The sequence below is a fragment of the Sinocyclocheilus anshuiensis genome, unplaced genomic scaffold (assembly GCF_001515605.1).
Source record: "Sinocyclocheilus anshuiensis isolate Anshui unplaced genomic scaffold, SAMN03320099.WGS_v1.1 scaffold98, whole genome shotgun sequence".
Taxonomy (NCBI): Eukaryota; Metazoa; Chordata; class Actinopteri; order Cypriniformes; family Cyprinidae; genus Sinocyclocheilus; species Sinocyclocheilus anshuiensis.
The window spans coordinates 194124-211047 of NW_015544128.1; the positions used below are offsets into that span (position 1 = coordinate 194124).

At 39.7% G+C, this 16924-nt stretch overlaps 1 protein-coding gene and 1 long non-coding RNA gene across 2 annotated transcripts in view; one reads left to right on the forward strand and one right to left on the reverse strand.

Annotated features, from left to right (window-relative positions):
* Positions 1-7830: 7830 nt before the first annotated feature.
* LOC107694853 (uncharacterized) lies at positions 7831-7980 on the reverse strand. Its single transcript, XR_001634927.1, has 2 exons — positions 7934-7980; positions 7831-7867 (listed from the first exon to the last, which is right to left on the reverse strand). It is a non-coding gene; the product is annotated as an uncharacterized LOC107694853 (long non-coding RNA).
* Positions 7981-11377: 3397 nt separating this feature from the next.
* Positions 11378-16924, forward strand: part of LOC107694851 (gastrula zinc finger protein XlCGF7.1-like) — a 9988-nt gene continuing 4441 nt past the window's right edge. The window contains exon 1 of the mRNA XM_016494546.1: positions 11378-11390. The gene's annotated coding sequence lies outside the window, so the exon portion shown is untranslated. The remainder of the gene's footprint in view (positions 11391-16924) is intronic.

Sequence of the window (16924 nt, forward strand, 5' to 3'; positions counted from 1 at the left end):
TGGTCTTGAACAGAAAAAAGCAGAGGAATTAAAAAAAATTATAAATAAATTCATTGAATGAAGTGTAGGTAACAGTTAGGACAGCCCCACTATTTAATTCCCATGGGTCATCTGCAAAAAAGACCAAGAAGAAAGCTGTTAGTTTTAATGAGTTCCACTGAAACAGTGTCAAGAGACAGACTATTGCTAAACTGTAAATTAACTTATATAGGTTAAGCTTATAATGTCTGTATTTGAGCTATTTTACTAAATCTAGCACAAAACCAGATCGGTGTAGATCTGTAAACCAAACTAGGGCTGTTTACAACCACACCGCGGTGGCAGGACATCACTGGCAGTGGTATACAAAAAATACATGAAAATAATAAGTGAAGTAAATACAGTAAACAAAAATTGCACACAATTTTTTTTTTTTTTTTTTACAAAGATTTCTTTACAAACGAAATAACAGTTTAGTAGCTAAATACTGCGAATATGTAAACACTTGGATTCGTGCCAAACAAGGGCATACATTTGGATTGTAACCGTCTCATTTTGTTTTTATTCTGTTCCTGTTTGCCTGTGTTCCTGATTCTAGTTTGCTTCCATAGTTTCTGATCACAGTTACACATAGGCTCCAGAAATATCTGGTGTTTTTCAGCTTTCATCTCTCCACCTATTCGATTTTATCACAGTCTGTATTCATTAGGCAATGTAAGAAATGGCAAGTGAAATGAAATGTCCAATGAGTGGTAGCGTTAAAAGGTTAATGCTTTATCTTGTTTGGAAATAATGAACCACCTACACCACATGTGTCAAACTCAAGGCCCCCATCATTTTATGTGGCCCGCGAGAGCAATCAATAAAAGTCTATGCTGCTTTATATTGTAAATTGACCATAAACTACATCTCCCACGATGCATGTCAATATTGCGACCCGCGAAGTGACGCCATTCTGCCACTGCATTAGCGTTTAACTAAGCGGTATTGAGAAACATCTACAAATATTAACAACAAAAAGAGAAAAATTTACGCAGAAGGAAGGCAATTTAATGAAAGATGGGAAAGTGAATACATGTTTGTGCTTCAAAGAGAAAAACCGATATGTCTTTTGTGCTGTGAGGCAGTTTCAGTGGTGAAGGAGTACAATATACGTCGGCATTTTGACACAGACACAGAATTATGTATGCCAAATTTAGCATTTTCAATCACAGCAGGATATGTTCACAAAAGCAACAGCCCAAAGTGATGCAGCAGTGAAAGCTTGCTTTATTGTGGCTGAAGAAATCACTGGAAAAAGTGTTTTTCAGAGGGGGCATGCTGAAGGTGTGTCAGCAGGTGTGCCCCGACCAGATACAGACTTTTAAAAATGTTAGTTTGTCAAGAAACACCATCACACACCGCGAGTTAAGGAACTAGCAGGAAATCTAACAACACAGCTGACCGACGAGACCCACAGTTATCTGGCTTTTTCATTAGCTGTTGATGAAAGTACAGACAACACAGATACAGCGCAGCTATACATTTTTATAAGAGGTGTGAAGCCAGACTTATCTGTCACCGAGGAGCTCTTGGATGTAGCTGCCATGCATGGGACGACAACGGGGAAGGACATTTTCGATGCGGTGGAGAAGTCCGTAAGTAAAAATAAATTACCCTGGGAAAAGTTGGTGGGGCTAACTACCGATGGTGCACCTTCAATGTGTGGAGAAAAAAACAGGCTTGGTTGGACTAATGAAGGACAACATGAAAAAAAGTAACTGCCACACACCTCTAATAACGTATCATTGCATTATCCATCAAGAAGCTCTGTGTGGAAGGGTTCTGGAAATGGATGATGGTCACGAAAACAGTGAACTTCATTCGGGCGCGTGGACTGAATCATTGCCAGTTCCAGGTGTTTTTGCAGGAGGTGGGCTCGAAGCATGGAGACGTGCCGTACCATACAGAAGTAAGGAGGCTGAGCAGAAGTGCAGTCCTCCAATGATTTTTTGAGCTTAGGAAAGACATTGCTTTTTTCATGCAAAGTAAAGGAAAACCCTTGCCAGAACTGTCAGATCCAAACTGGCTGTGCGATTTTGTTATGTTGTGTGACATAACTGAGCATCTCGCCCAACTGAATCAGAGGCTGCAGGGACGCAAACAAATCATCACGCAGATGTCCGACCTGATCGCAGCTTTCCAGCATAAACTTCACCTTTGGAAGTCCCAACTAGAACAGGACAATCTTACCCACTGTAATGGAGGCGATGAGACGAGAGACGTGCGGATCCATTTGCAGGCTTTTATTAAACAGAGACGTGGTCATAACAGGCATGGGTCAAACAGTGGCAAACAGGTACATTTCAGGCAAGACAAAGAGTATTCCTAGGGCAAGCGTGGGTCTATGATCAGGAGGCTTAATTCTAATGTGGGTCCTATCAATGCTGCCAGCAACATGGCAGAAAGCTGGGGAGTCAGCAAGGTTGGCAAACCCTGCACCAATTTCGTCCAGTTCATCTGAATCTGGCAAATGGACCACTCTCTCCACACTCCGACATATTTTTGAAGATGAAACGTCACGTGTAGCGCGTTGCGTTCTGGGAAACAGTATCCCACGCAGAGTCCTCAGATGCATACATCAGATTTCATCAAAAGTAGTAGGTAATCCGGGAATTTCATGCATACAGAAAATGGGCATACTATTCATAGTATACATTGCATACTGCCAATATAGTAGGAGTTGTATGGTAGTATGCCATTCCAAACACAGATTCTGTATTGATTTCAGTGTACTTGAGTTATATTTAGCAGATTCTGGCAAATATAGTAGGTCATCCGGGTATTTCATGCATACAGAAAATGTGCATACTATGCACAGTATACATACTGAATACTACAGAAATAGTAAGAGTAGTGTGATAGTATGGCATTTCGAACACAGCCCATGGCTTATAAAGTGTGTCTCATTGGATGCAGCTGTGTGTGTATAATCAGTGCAATGGATGATGGGAAATGCAGTCTGGGTGATGTGTAACAGTCTGTGTGGTGTGAGAGTTAATGTAATGGTAAAGCGACCTCTGGTGACAATCGGCCGGATCTGGTGGCAATCGGACGGAAGGCCACGGACCGGATTCGTGACAGAGCCCTCCCCCCAAGGAGCGGCTTCCAGACGCTCCCAACTCAATACAATCCAGGAGGGTGGTGGAGCGGAGGCGGAACAGGGAGAGGGACGGTGGTCCAGGTCCATGTGGAAATGGAGAGACTGGGGACTGAGGCAAAGCCGGCAAGAGCAGAGCAAAAAGAGCAAATATAGAGCAAATATAGTAGGTCATCCGGGTGTTTCATGCATACAGAAAATGTGCATACTATGCACAGTATACATACCGAATACTACAGAAATAGTAAGAGTAGTATGATAGTATGGCATTTCGAACACAGTCCATGGCTTATAAAGCGTGTCTCATTGGATGCAGCTGTGTGTGTGTAATCAGTGCAATGGATGATGGGAAATGCAGTCCAGGGTGATGTATAACAGTCTGTGTGGTGTGAGAGTCAATGTAATGGGAGAGCGACCTCTGGTGGCAATCGGCCAGAAGGCCACAGACCGGATTCGTGACACTCATAATAGATTTTATGAAATGGGAACTGAAGATATTTTAGCGTTTCAGCTATATCCACAGCCGCTACAATAATTCTTATGATCTGCATATTACTAATATCAGTGTCTCTGATCTGGGACTGTACTACTGTGCAGATGTAGAGAGAGACTGGGGACTGAGGCAAAGCCGGCAAGAGCAGAGCACCAAGGCGGAGCAGGGAACCAGGGTGGAACAGTGAGCCAGACCGGAATCGGCAGAACAGGTGGAGCTGAGGACCACCACAGCAGAGCAGACAGGTCCGGAGATCCCCACGGCGGAGCAAAAGTCCACCAGGGCGGAGCAAACGGAACAGGAGCCCACCAGGGCAGAGCAGACGGAGCAGAAGACCTCCATGCAGAGCAGACGGAACGGAGCCCACCAGGGCGGAGCAGACGAAGCAGAAGACCTCCATGGCGGCGAAGACGGAACGACCACAACGGAGCAGATGGGACAGAAGCCCACCAGGGCGGAGCAGACAGGGCAGAGGCCCAACAGGGCAGACACGGCGGAGCAGAAGCCCACCAGGGCGGAGCAAACGGAACAGGAGCCCACCAGGGTGGAGCAGACGGAGCAGAAGACCTCCATGGTGGAGCAGACGGAACAGGAGCCCACCAGGGCAGAGCAGATGGAACAGGTGGAGCAAAAGACAACCACAGCGGAGCAGAAGACCCCCACGGCGGAGCAGATGGAACAGGCAGAGCAGAAGACCACCACGGCGGAGCAGAAGACCACCAGAGTGGGACAGAAGACCACCAGGCTGGAGTAGATACCCATGGCAGAGACTGGGATCTAGGGAAAACTGAGACACACGAGACATACAGAGCATTTATGGCCTCAAGGGCCAAGGCAGGGAACACAAAAAGTGAATTAATAGTTTTCCTGGTGACAACTGAACGGGCAGGCAGTTCATAAACAGGCTCATTGACTGAAACTGAACAGGCTGACAATTCACACTCAGGCTCATTAGTAGAGACTGGATAGACAGAATTCAGAATCGGGTCCATTGACAGTGACTGGATGGACAGACAGTTTATAGTTAAATGCATTGGCTGGAATAGGACTGGCAGACAGTACAAAATCAGACTCATTGAGGGAAACTGGACTGGCAGGTAGTTCACAAACAGATTCATGGGCTGATATCCCATATAGACTGACAGCTCAAAATTTGTTGTATTAACTGAAGCTGGACTGGTAGACATTTCAGTGACTGAAACTGGACAGACGGATGGTTCAACAACAGACTCAATGACTAAATCAGGACCGACAGATAGTTCAAATTCAGACTCAACAGAAGCATTTAGACAGACAGACAGCTCAGATTTAGATTCCTTGACAGAGACAGGCAAGACAGACAGTTCGAAATCAGAGACATTAGTTGAGACGAGACGGACAGACAATTCACAATCAGCCACCATGGCTGGTTCAGAACAGGGAGAGGGTTCAGAGATGGCATCCTCAGCCAGTTCAGAATAGGACAAAAGTTCAAAAGCAGCTTCCGTAGCCGTGACAGGGCAGGACGAGGATTCACAGACAGCCTCCATAGCCGTGACAGGACAGACCGAGAGTTCACCGACGGCCTCCATAGCCGTGACAGGACGGGACGAGAGTTCACAGACGGCCTCCATAGCCGTGACACACCTCTGGAGGTTCTACAGCAGTACCATCAGGAAATAGGGAGAGTTCATTCATATTCTCTTTAAGAGGACAGGTACAGCGTTCATCAATGGTTCCTTCGACCACGACATGACAGGCTGAGAGTGCATTGCTGGGCGCCACCACCGTACAAGGAGCTGAAGCGAGCGCCGCCGCCTTGGGAGGTTCTGCAGCACACGCCGCCACCTCTGGAGAAGCTGCAGCGGGCGCCATCGCCTCTGGGGAAACAGCAGCGAACTCCACTACCTTGGGAGGTTCTGCAGCATCAGCCGCCACCTCTGGAAACATCATATTAGGCGCCGCTGTTTCAAGAGTCTCAGTGGTGGTGTATGCAGCCCAAACCATTATGGGAAGCGCTACAGACAGGGGAATCAGATCAGGAACAGGAGGGCTAGAGTGAATGGATTTGGGGATACCAGCTGCGACTGCTGACACCAGTGGTGGATCCTCCACACTGGATGCCAGTCTGGGATACTGAAGAGCTGACCTCGAAGATCTGAGTGCAACAAACGGGAAGTGACGAGACTCTGGACGATCAGCTGTGACGTGACGAGACTCTGGAAGATCAGCTGTGATGTGACGTGACTCTGGACGAACAGCTGTGATGTGACGTGACTCTGGATGAACAGCTGAGACGTGACGTGACTGGACGAACAGCTGAGACGTGACGTGACTGGACGAACAGCTGAGACGTGACGTGACTCTGGACGATCAGCTGTGACGTGACGAGACTCTGAAAGATCAGCTGTGACTTGACTTGACTCATGACGATCAGCTGTGACTTGACTTGACTCATGGATGGCAGCTGTGACATGACGGAGCGTTGTTGTGGCTGCCATTTTGTGAACGGGCTCCGCCATTTCACGAGCGGGTTGAATCATTGGAGTAGCGATCAGTAAACTCGAATGTCCCTGAGTTTGTGGCTGACTAGATCTCACGGCCGCCATTACCGGCCCGATCGCGATATCGCGTTCCTTCTCCGCGACACCCACAGTGAAGAGAGCCAACAGTCAACAAAGCAAAGTCCAAAAAAACAACTCAGTGACGAACACGGACCCTCGCGTCTAAGCTCAGATCGTAGAGGTTGATTAAGGCCATTACAAAAGAACTCTATCAAAAGACAGTCCGGTAGATCAGAATAGTGTGCTGTGGCTAAAAATTCACGAACATAGTTCTCCAGCGATCGCAGGCCTTGTCTAAGGGCTAACAAAATTGTCCATACCTGGCCAATGTTCCTCAGAAAAGCTGCTGGGTCCTTTAAGACCCCGGGCTGGACTCCGCTTTGTCCACGGTGAAAGCCGATCCGGCGATCGACAGTGCGAAGTTCAGGTATTTCCTCAGTGACCAGTACGGATCAGCCCTAGGCATGAGGAAGCGGATATCGTCCTCTTTTGGAAGGCCAAACAAAGTAGTTTCGCTTTCACAATGAAACACACAGCATCTCCACAACATGGCGGCAGCGGCAACAACAATACTACAGCGAGAATAAAAGTTACGCCTTCTTTCTTTGTGTGAACATTTGGGTGGTGTTATGCAAATCTTCCCACACAGTGACGTAGACATGTGGGGGCGTGTTTTGAAAGAACCGTTTTAGGAGGGCATGGACAAGTCTTAACTTTTATAAAGAATATCTCTTTGAATTTGAGACTTTAGTCTTTGCAACTTTACAGATCTTCTTTATGCACCAAGAGCTTGTAACACTCCAAAGAGAAAGGAAAAATTGAAATTGCATCATATGACCCCTTTAACAAATTAAATTGTTTTATTTGCAACTTGCTCATTGTTACATTTGCGCTGTAGGCAAAAGTTGTGTTTGGAAATTCTGCCCTTACAGCACCTGTTAACAGAAACATACTAGATGTTTCTCTCATTTTCTTTGATTTGCCACCCCCCCCCAAAAAAAAATATCATTAAAAAAAAATAATAGTACACAGCATCATTTTAAAATAATTTAATTATTCTCAGATTTGAAATACATGGTGAGACTTGTGTCTTTAACTGCAATGAGTTTCTAGTCTCTAAATGTTTCTTCTGAAAAATGTGCCAGATCTGCAACACAGATTCCCAATAGTGTGCACTCTACCGAGTTCAGATGTTTAGCAAAAGTACAGCAAAATTGATTATTGGTGAATTTCACAGCTTGTGAAAGTTAGGTGAGGAGAAACTGACTTATCAAGCCCCGTTCACTGAACATACTGTAGCCTATATTTAGGCCAAGGTTAAAATCACATTATTACAATACTTAAGACACTTTTAAGGGGCGAAGGAACAAACAAATATCAATACACAGAATGTGATGTTGTCTCTTGTGCCATAATCTTAGGTGAGAACTCATACAGCAGCCTTAATAATATGACAACATACAATACAAACAATCCCCACAGACATACATTAATATGGCCTTCATACAGCTACAGGATCATAGGATGAGTTGCTTCATTCATCCCTTACCGAGACTAATTTGTTGGGCTGAGTGAGTATGGACATGTCATTGGGGTTATGAAGTGAGCATCCTCTTTCAAAGGTTTCATCCAGTTGGTTTATATGGGTGTGTGTGTGTGTGTGTGTAGGTCATCACTTTTTTTTTTAAACATGTTGTAGATGGAATTAAGAACCTAGCCAGTGTACTTTCTTAAAGATGAATATAAAAAAAAAATAAACATGTAGATGGAATTAAGAACCAAGCCAGTGTACTTTCTTACGGATGAATATATATATTTCATCCTTCCCCAAATGCATTTGCAAAAAGTATAGTATTTTACAAATTAATTTGTAGGGCACTAAGTTTGTGCTTGATGCAAGCATGAAATAGCTACATGTAGAGTTTATTTTCAGTTAGTATAGACATGTCAATCTATTTTAGTATACTTATCATGAAATAAATATATTTTAAATACAATTAAGTATATTTATTTTTCACTAAGGACTACATGCTGCTTTGACTGTTTTATTGTGTTAATTCTGGATGATGACTTTGGGGTGACAGAAAAAATATTTTTGTTTTCTCTCTCTCTCTCTGTGTGTGTGTGTGTGTGTTAATGTGTTAATGTGTTAATTCACAGACCATGCGCTGTCAAAGTTCCCTGACTTCACCATGCAAGATGTGAGATGCATCATAAGGAAAAAAGGCAACAACGAAAGCTACATCAAACAAACTACTGCAAAGAAACCCATATGAATAGAACAGTTGTTGTCATATATTTGAACAATTATTGGATTTCCTTTTTTGTGTTTTCTCCAGAGACTGATTTATTGCATAACCCTACCTTAAACATTGTGTTTACAGATTTTTGAACTGGGGTGTAAATTTGCCTGTCATTGTTATTTTATGTTTATGTGGAATCCAGTACAAAAGATTTGTAAGAAATAATGGATTTATAAAGAAAATTTATGTTTGTAATTCTGAGTATATGATTTTTTTTTTGTGTAGTCCACTGACAGCATCCATAAGATTGAACTTTAAATTAAAAGTACAATTAAAAGGTATATGTCAAGTATAAAAATTAATAGGTACATAGGAACATTGTAGTGTACTTAAAGTGCAAAAATAATAAATAAATAGTACTACTAGTTAACTAAGAGTACACTAACAGGACACTTGCAAGTGCACTTGCAGTATGACTAGTAAATTACTACTTAACTAAGATAACACTAACAGAACACTTGCCAGTACACTTGCAGTATAAGACTAGTACAGTACTAGTAAACTAAGAGTACACTAACAGAACACTTGCACGTACACTTGCAGTATAAGACTAGTAAATTACTAGTAAACTAAGAGTACACTAACAGAACACTTGCACGTACACTTGCAGTATAAGACTAGTAAATTACTAGTAAACTAAGAGTACACTAACAGAACACTTGCACGTACACTTGCAGTATAAGACTAGTAAATTACTAGTAAACTAAGAGTACACTAACAGAACACTTGCACGTACACTTGCAGTATAAGACTAGTAAATTACTAGTAAACTAAGAGTACACTAACAGAACAATTGCACGTACACTTGCAATATAAGACTAGTAAATTACTACATAACAAAGAGTACACTAACAGAACACTTGCAAGTACACTTGCCGTATAAGACTAGTAAACTACTAGTAAACTAAGAGTACACTAACAGAACACTTGCAGTATAAGACTAGTAAATTACTACTTAACTAAGAGTACACTAAGAGAACACTTGCAAGTACACTTGCCGTATAAGACTAGTAAACTACTAGTAAACTAAGAGTACACTAACAGAACACTTGCAAGTACACTTGCAGTATAAGACTAGTAAACTACTAGTTAACTAAGAGAACACTAACAGAACACTTGCACGTACACTTGCAGTATAAGACTAGTAAACTACTAGTTTACTAAGAGAACACTAACAGAACACTTGCACGTACACTTGCAGTATAAGTCTAGTAAACTACTAGTTTACTAAGAGAACACTAACAGAACACTTGCACGTACACTTGCAGTATAAGTCTAGTAAACTACTAGTTTACTAAGAGAACACTAACAGAACACTTGCACGTACACTTGCAGTATAAGTCTAGTAAACTACTAGTTTACTAAGAGAACACTAACAGAACACTTGCACGTACACTTGCAGTATAAGTCTAGTAAACTACTAGTTTACTAAGAGAACACTAACAGAACACTTGCACGTACACTTGCAGTATAAGTCTAGTAAACTACTAGTTTACTAAGAGAACACTAACAGAACACTTGCACGTACACTTGCCGTATAAGACTAGTAAACTAAGTGTACACTAACAGAACACTTGCAAGTACACTTGCAGTATAAGACTAGTAAACTACTAGTAAACTAAGAGTACACTAACAGAACACTTGCAGTATAAGACTAGTAAATTACTACTTAACTAAGAGTACACTAACAGAACACTTGCAAGTACACTTGCCGTATAAGACTAGTAAATTACTCCTTAACTAAGAGTACACTAACAGAACACTTGCAAGTACACTTGCCGTATAAGACTAGTAAACTAAGTGTACACTAACAGAACACTTGCAAGTACACTTGCAGTATAAGACTAGTAAACTACTAGTTTCTTGAGAGTATACGTCAAAGTGTACTTTCACAAACTAATCATTTACTACAAGTATTACAATAGTAAACTATTAGTATACTCATAAGTTCACTTGCAGTACAAATGAAAACGTAATTGTGGACTAGTTGTGCACTTAAAGTTCACCACTGTTACACTTATAGTACACTTAAAAGTATACTTTTATATACTAAAAAGTGGGCCAATTTAGTCCCAAGCGGTATTCAAGTAGTACACTTACAAGTATACTAATAGTATATAGATGTTAGTATACTTACTACATGAAGTATACTTAAAAAATTTACTTCAACATTACATAAGTATACTACATAAAATGAACTTGAAGTAAACTTCCTTTTCATAAGGGAAGGGAAGATGAAGAGTAACAACTGAATATGCTGTCATGTTTTTTGCCAATTAAAGAAACTGAAAAGGTAATAATCAATGATCCATATTCCATTATACTGCAAAAACTATTTTAAACCAAACTGCTAATATAAAAAAAAAAACATTACCACTGAAATCTATAAGCTCAAATACAGACCATATTATCCTTTCCATCCAGTCCTTACAGAAGATTTGTTCATTTTCAGCATGTATTCTTCAGTCGTGGACCTTTAATGAAATCCACTTTAACGAAATAAAGATGAAATTAGATTTATTGTCTTTATGTTCTGGGGAGAAACTCAGATGTAGTCAGATGAATACAATTTGTCATAAGGATTCAGTTTCAGTTAATAAACAGTTAAATCTGTCTGCAGCCACAAATTTGATTTGGATTCACAAACTCTTATGAGTTTGAAATATTCAGAAGTTCTTTGTAGTCCTGTAATTTGAAGACCAAGATACGGGAGTTTATCTTAATTACTCATGAATTGAAAGCATTTCACAGTTGTTTACATTTAGATATAAACTAGATATCTAAGCTCAGTGGTATTGATAGCTTGTGCAGTTCATCTCTCCAATTAATTCTATACGTTATTATTTATATTTGTTTTTTTAATGTAAAATGCTTTTATTTTGGTCTGTGGTTATGACGTCATAAGGCTGCGTCAGTGATTCGGCTGAAGAAAGGTGTGTGCTTTTAATCATTTAACGAGTTTGAATCATTACAACTTATTTAGAGAATTGTATTGCATAAAACTGAAATGAATTATTAGTGAATGTAACACTGCTTACTTAGTGACATTAATAAAGGTTATTTTGTGTGAGTAAGGCGCATGAATAACAGGAAAGGTGCGTCTTATTTCGCTCAGTTTATCATAAACATAAATCCAGTCACTGGCCAGCAGTGATGGAGAAACGCATCTGTTCGAAACTCAGGGTCAAACGAATCAATTGTCAAATGATTCAGTGATTCGAAACGCTCGATTCACCGCACGCTGCTCAAAATACAAACACAAACGTGTAATCGCAACTTCTCCAAACAAACTTCAAATGTTTTCATGAAAGTGTAATGTATCTTATTACAATAATGACACTTATTATATATTTAGTTACATTTAGATAATTTTAGAGATTTATTTTGGATTTATTTTTCTTTCTGTTTATTATTCCCATTTCAAACAGGACAAAGTGTTCAAATACACAGAAAAACTGGTGAGTTAACTGAGATCCTCGTGACACACTATTATAAAGATGGCGTTTATTAAAGAGGAGAGTGAAGACATGAAGATTGAAGAAACATTCAGAGACAAACATGAAGATACTGAGGAACAAACAGGTTGGTTTTTATTCTCAAAGCTGAACTCATAATGTATCTTATTACAATAATGACACTTATTATATATTTAGTTACATTGATTTAGATAATTTTAGAGATTTATTTTGGATTTATTTTTCTTCCTGTTTATTATTCCCATTTCAAACAGGACAAAGTGTTCAAATACACAGAAAAACTGGTGAGTTAACTGAGATCCTCGTGACACACTATTATAAAGATGGCGTTTATTAAAGAGGAGAGTGAAGACATGAAGATTGAAGAAACATTCAGAGACAAACATGAAGATACTGAGGAACAAACAAAGATGGAGTTTATTAAAGAGGAGAGTGAAGACATGAAGATTGAAGAAGCATTCAGAGTCAAACATGAAGATACTGAGGAACAAACAGGTTGGTTTTCATTCTCAAAGCTGAACTCACTCATTTGATCCTTATTAAAATGTCCAACTCTACAGAAATGAATGATATAGAAGAATGTATTTTAATAAAATGGTTTTATTTGACACATCACACATTCAGTAACCGTATACAACAGTAAATGCTGAATCAAGCAATAACCAAGTTATATGTAGTAAACATCAGTCATGTAACACAATAATAAAATGTTTGGACCATTGACAGCTTGTTAGAGTTGTTGCATGCTGTCTATATTTGTTCTTCATTTAAAAGGCTGTGGCAAGCTACCCTAAGATGACATTTCTACACAATCATTTTTTTTTTTTAATGTATTGTTTTTATTTATTTGAGTTTTCCCCAACAGTCCAAGCATACCTGTAGGCCTATAAGAACAGTGCATAAAACAAACTTGTTTCTGCTCCACAGCAGATTCCAAGTGACATGAGGCTGCATGGGTGCAAACAACAATAGCAGGAGAAGAAGCCATTTCTTACCGTGATTGATGAATGATTATTACTTAGCACTGTTGTTTGATGAACTCGTGAAAAACGGAGCGAGAGAAAAAGAAAACCGTAATAGATGCGAATAGAAATGCGAATGACAAGCTAACCGGCTAACGAATGCTAACACTCTGCACTCGCGGCTTTAGATTAAAAGCCAACGATCAAATTAGATTAGTTTGATGGATAATATCAGAAAAATGGTGGGAATTAAGTGATATTTTATCACTTTAAACAACTGAGAGTGATTGTAAGATAGAGATTCAACAGAAAAGCCAAGCTACACGGAGCTACAATCGCAATCCACTCAGCAGCCTTGATTTACAAACTTGATTGAAAGTCATACCAAAATGCATTTTTCCACATAAATGTGTGTCTGAAGTGCAGTGCTGGTCCTAGATTTCTGGGGGCCTCATTTTCTTTTGTTGTTTGATTTAGATTAAATGACAGAGACAGCAGCAGGTTTATTAGGCTGCTGTCACTTTAAGACTAAATGCACAGTTCTAATATACTGACAAGCATTCAATTACTTTACTAACTGTTTATGTTCATTTAAGACATAACTGACTGCATTTAAGTGAAAACTCACTAAGATGGATATTTTGACATATTTTTGTGTTTTTGCAAACCCAAAGCAGTAGCCAATATTTGTCTGTGTTTCACACCGTATTGGATTGTGCGCACAGAAGCCACCTGGGGAAGCATCTCTTTCGCATTTCATTGCAAACATTGATAAAATCGATAATGAAAATCATCGACAACGATTCTCATTATCGATTAGTCGGGTCTGCCCACAGTGCACGTACAACTGCAGCCGGTCGCGTCAAATTACAGCACTGAATAACGCATTTCTATGGACAAAATGCATTAAAAAATATTGGAGGAAACAGAATGAGCTCCTGCAGGAAAAGTACGTGATCCAAGCTGCCCAAAACATGAGAAATCTTTATTTTAAGCTTCAAGCTGATGCATTAGCGTAATGGCTTGCCCTGTCAGGTGCTAACCTCAGCGCAAAAAAACTTTCTGTTCACGGTCATATCCTTATCTGTAAATGTCACAAATTCACGCGAGCCTTTCCATTTTTGCATAAAGGCACACCCTGACAGTCTGCGTTAAGTTGAAATCTTTACTGAAAGAGCGCCGGCGCGGCGGTCACACGCGTTAAACAGACGGAACACAGAGAGGGAGACAATATTCGGCGCAAAAACATTTTAGATAAAAACAATTTAGGTTTAAAAGTCAACATGCAGTGCGAGTAAGTTATGAGAGTAGGAACTGTGAAGGGACAACAGCGTGTAATTGTCTGAATATAAATGTCACAGAGGCTTTTACAGGATAAATAAATGACAGTAAGAGGAGACTGACTGTGATCAAAGTGCACGCGACGTGTGTTCCTGTAGAACATTACTCTGATTTTATTAGTCTTTATTATCTTTATTATTTACATGTTTGATCTAGAGATTTAAACTATATTCACTAGGCTTATATAGCCTACAGTGATTAAAGGGGGTCCTATTATGCTTTTTCACTTTTTTAATTTTAGTCAGTGTGTAGTGTGTATGTTTGGGCATAAAAAAGATCTAGAAAGTTACAAATCTCAAAGTGCACTCCAAAGGGAGATATTTAGTTTTTAAAAAAATCCCTTTTCAAGAACTACAACGAATGGCTCGTTTGGACTACAGCGTTTGTTTTCTGGCTTTGTGATATCACAAAGCGGCTCATTAGAAAATCATTACAAATAATTCCCACCTACAGAAATTCGAATGGTTGGGGGATGGGGACACAAAAATGACAGCGTTTCCATCAACCAATGTTATGCGACTAAAACACAATTTTTCCTCTCGCAGTAAGTCATGCTGACGGATGTTGGCAAGTTTATGTACCTCACAGCCACCGCACCAGCCATTAGGACTGGGTTTGACACAAATTTCACAATTTGATTTGATTATGCTCTATAAACTTGCGATTCAATTAGATTTCGATTTGATTCAGTATCGATTATTTTGGATAAACATCCGGTACAGTACATTGAAATTTTTCTCAAGGAAAAATAATCTCGCCTAGGGATGTAACGATTCACTCAAGTCACGATTCAATTCACGATTTTTTTTTAACAAAATGAGATTTAAGACATGATAAATTAAATGTGTCCTTTTATTATTGCTTGGACAAAATGCTGCACGTTTCTTTGTGAAATTGAAATATAACACTATAATAATATACTAATATAGCACTTGCATATTATTGCTCTTTTGTTGGTTTTGATTGCTTCTATTGTCCTCATTTGTAAGTCGCTTTGGATAAAAGTGTCTGCTAAACAACAACATTTAAATATAATGTAAATGTAAATAACAAAACTAATTTGAAATTTTAAAACAAGCCCCAAATCAAACAAGTAACGCAAATAAAAGAAATCTCTTAATATAAACAAATGAAGGCTTTGTCTGTGCTCTCTCCATTTAAAATTAGAGGCAGGCAACCACTGCATTTTAATCATGATCCAAACAAAGATGCTGCATACATGCAACATGAGCAGTTTTTAATCTAAATTAGATTGTATGATTTCGAAATTTGAAGCAAAAACAGAATTATTTGACTTCAGTTTTGTGAAACTATGCATAAAAAATATCTGCATGAAACAGAAACAGCAGACGAGCTGAATGAGACACAGATGCACTCTCTGCCAGCAGGTGGCGCTTAAAGCGTTTCATTGATTTCCGCTGTAAGCAAAGCAGCTCTGCACTTATGAACTTTAATATGCATTATACAGAGACAAGATGAAAAGAAAAAATACCATCTAAACTTTTTATGATTTGTTTATCATCTCAACCGATTTGAATTGTCACATATTTAAATGGATTTTCAACCGGCTTGCGGTTAATCATTACATCCCTAATCTCGACTAATGTTGTATATACATGGGAGTCAGTTGGTACTATATTACTGTAATATTGATGGTTAAAAGTAGTTGATTTGTATACAAAAACTTAAGAATCAATAGTTTCATCAAAATAAGAATCGATTAAAATCGAGAAATTGATATTATTTACCCAGGCCTACTAGCCATTATTTTTAATCAGAGGGAAACGTATCAGCTCCGGTGGCCATGTCGGAGCCGTGATGCACCACAGATGTGTGCAGTGTAAGTAAGGCATTATCCAAGCATTAATGGCAAGGAAAGCCCCTTATACCTGAAGAGTGGCTATGTATGTGGTGTTTCTTGGAGGTTATAGTATGTTAAACAATGATCATGTGACTTTTACTTTCACTGTTGTGGGACAAACAATGGTCTTCTCAAAGTCGAAAATAAAACTCTAGAAACGGTGTTCCAGATGCCAAAATAAGACTTTATTGAACACTGCAACAAAGCCGAGATGACAGCCGCCGCATCTGAGTCTTTGTCTATCCGGGCAGCCATACTTATGCCTTGTTCTTATCAGTCTTTTTAACCAAAAATTGACAACTCGGCCTCTGATTGGTTTTACCCCATTAGTTTTGCTATAATTAATTCATACTCCTCTTGGTTTACTTTCTAATCGTAGACTCCCACTGGTTTGAACCATTTTCCATTTCAACTTTAGTCTCATCCTCTCTCCCTAGATGCAGGTGTCCTTATGGCCATTCATCATACTTGTTTGTGCCATCCTTGACATATTCTTGGAAGTCACCCAAAGTTCACTAGTTCATTCCAGTTCTTTTGGTGCTGCCCAATGGAAAGTACCATACTTGCCCAGTAGGGGGCACCTAAGACTCACAGCCTATATTAAAGGGGTGGTTGATTGCGATTTCACTTTTTTAACGTGTTAGTGGGTAATGTTGCTGTTTGAGCATAAACAATATCTGCAAAGTTACGAAGCTGAAAGTTCAATGCAAACAGAGATATCGTCTTTTAAAATTCTGGCAGTTTAATGCCTATAAAAACGGCTGGTAGGGACTACAACAAGTTACTTCCCAGGTTTGTGACATCACAAACCCAGACAAACCCCGCCC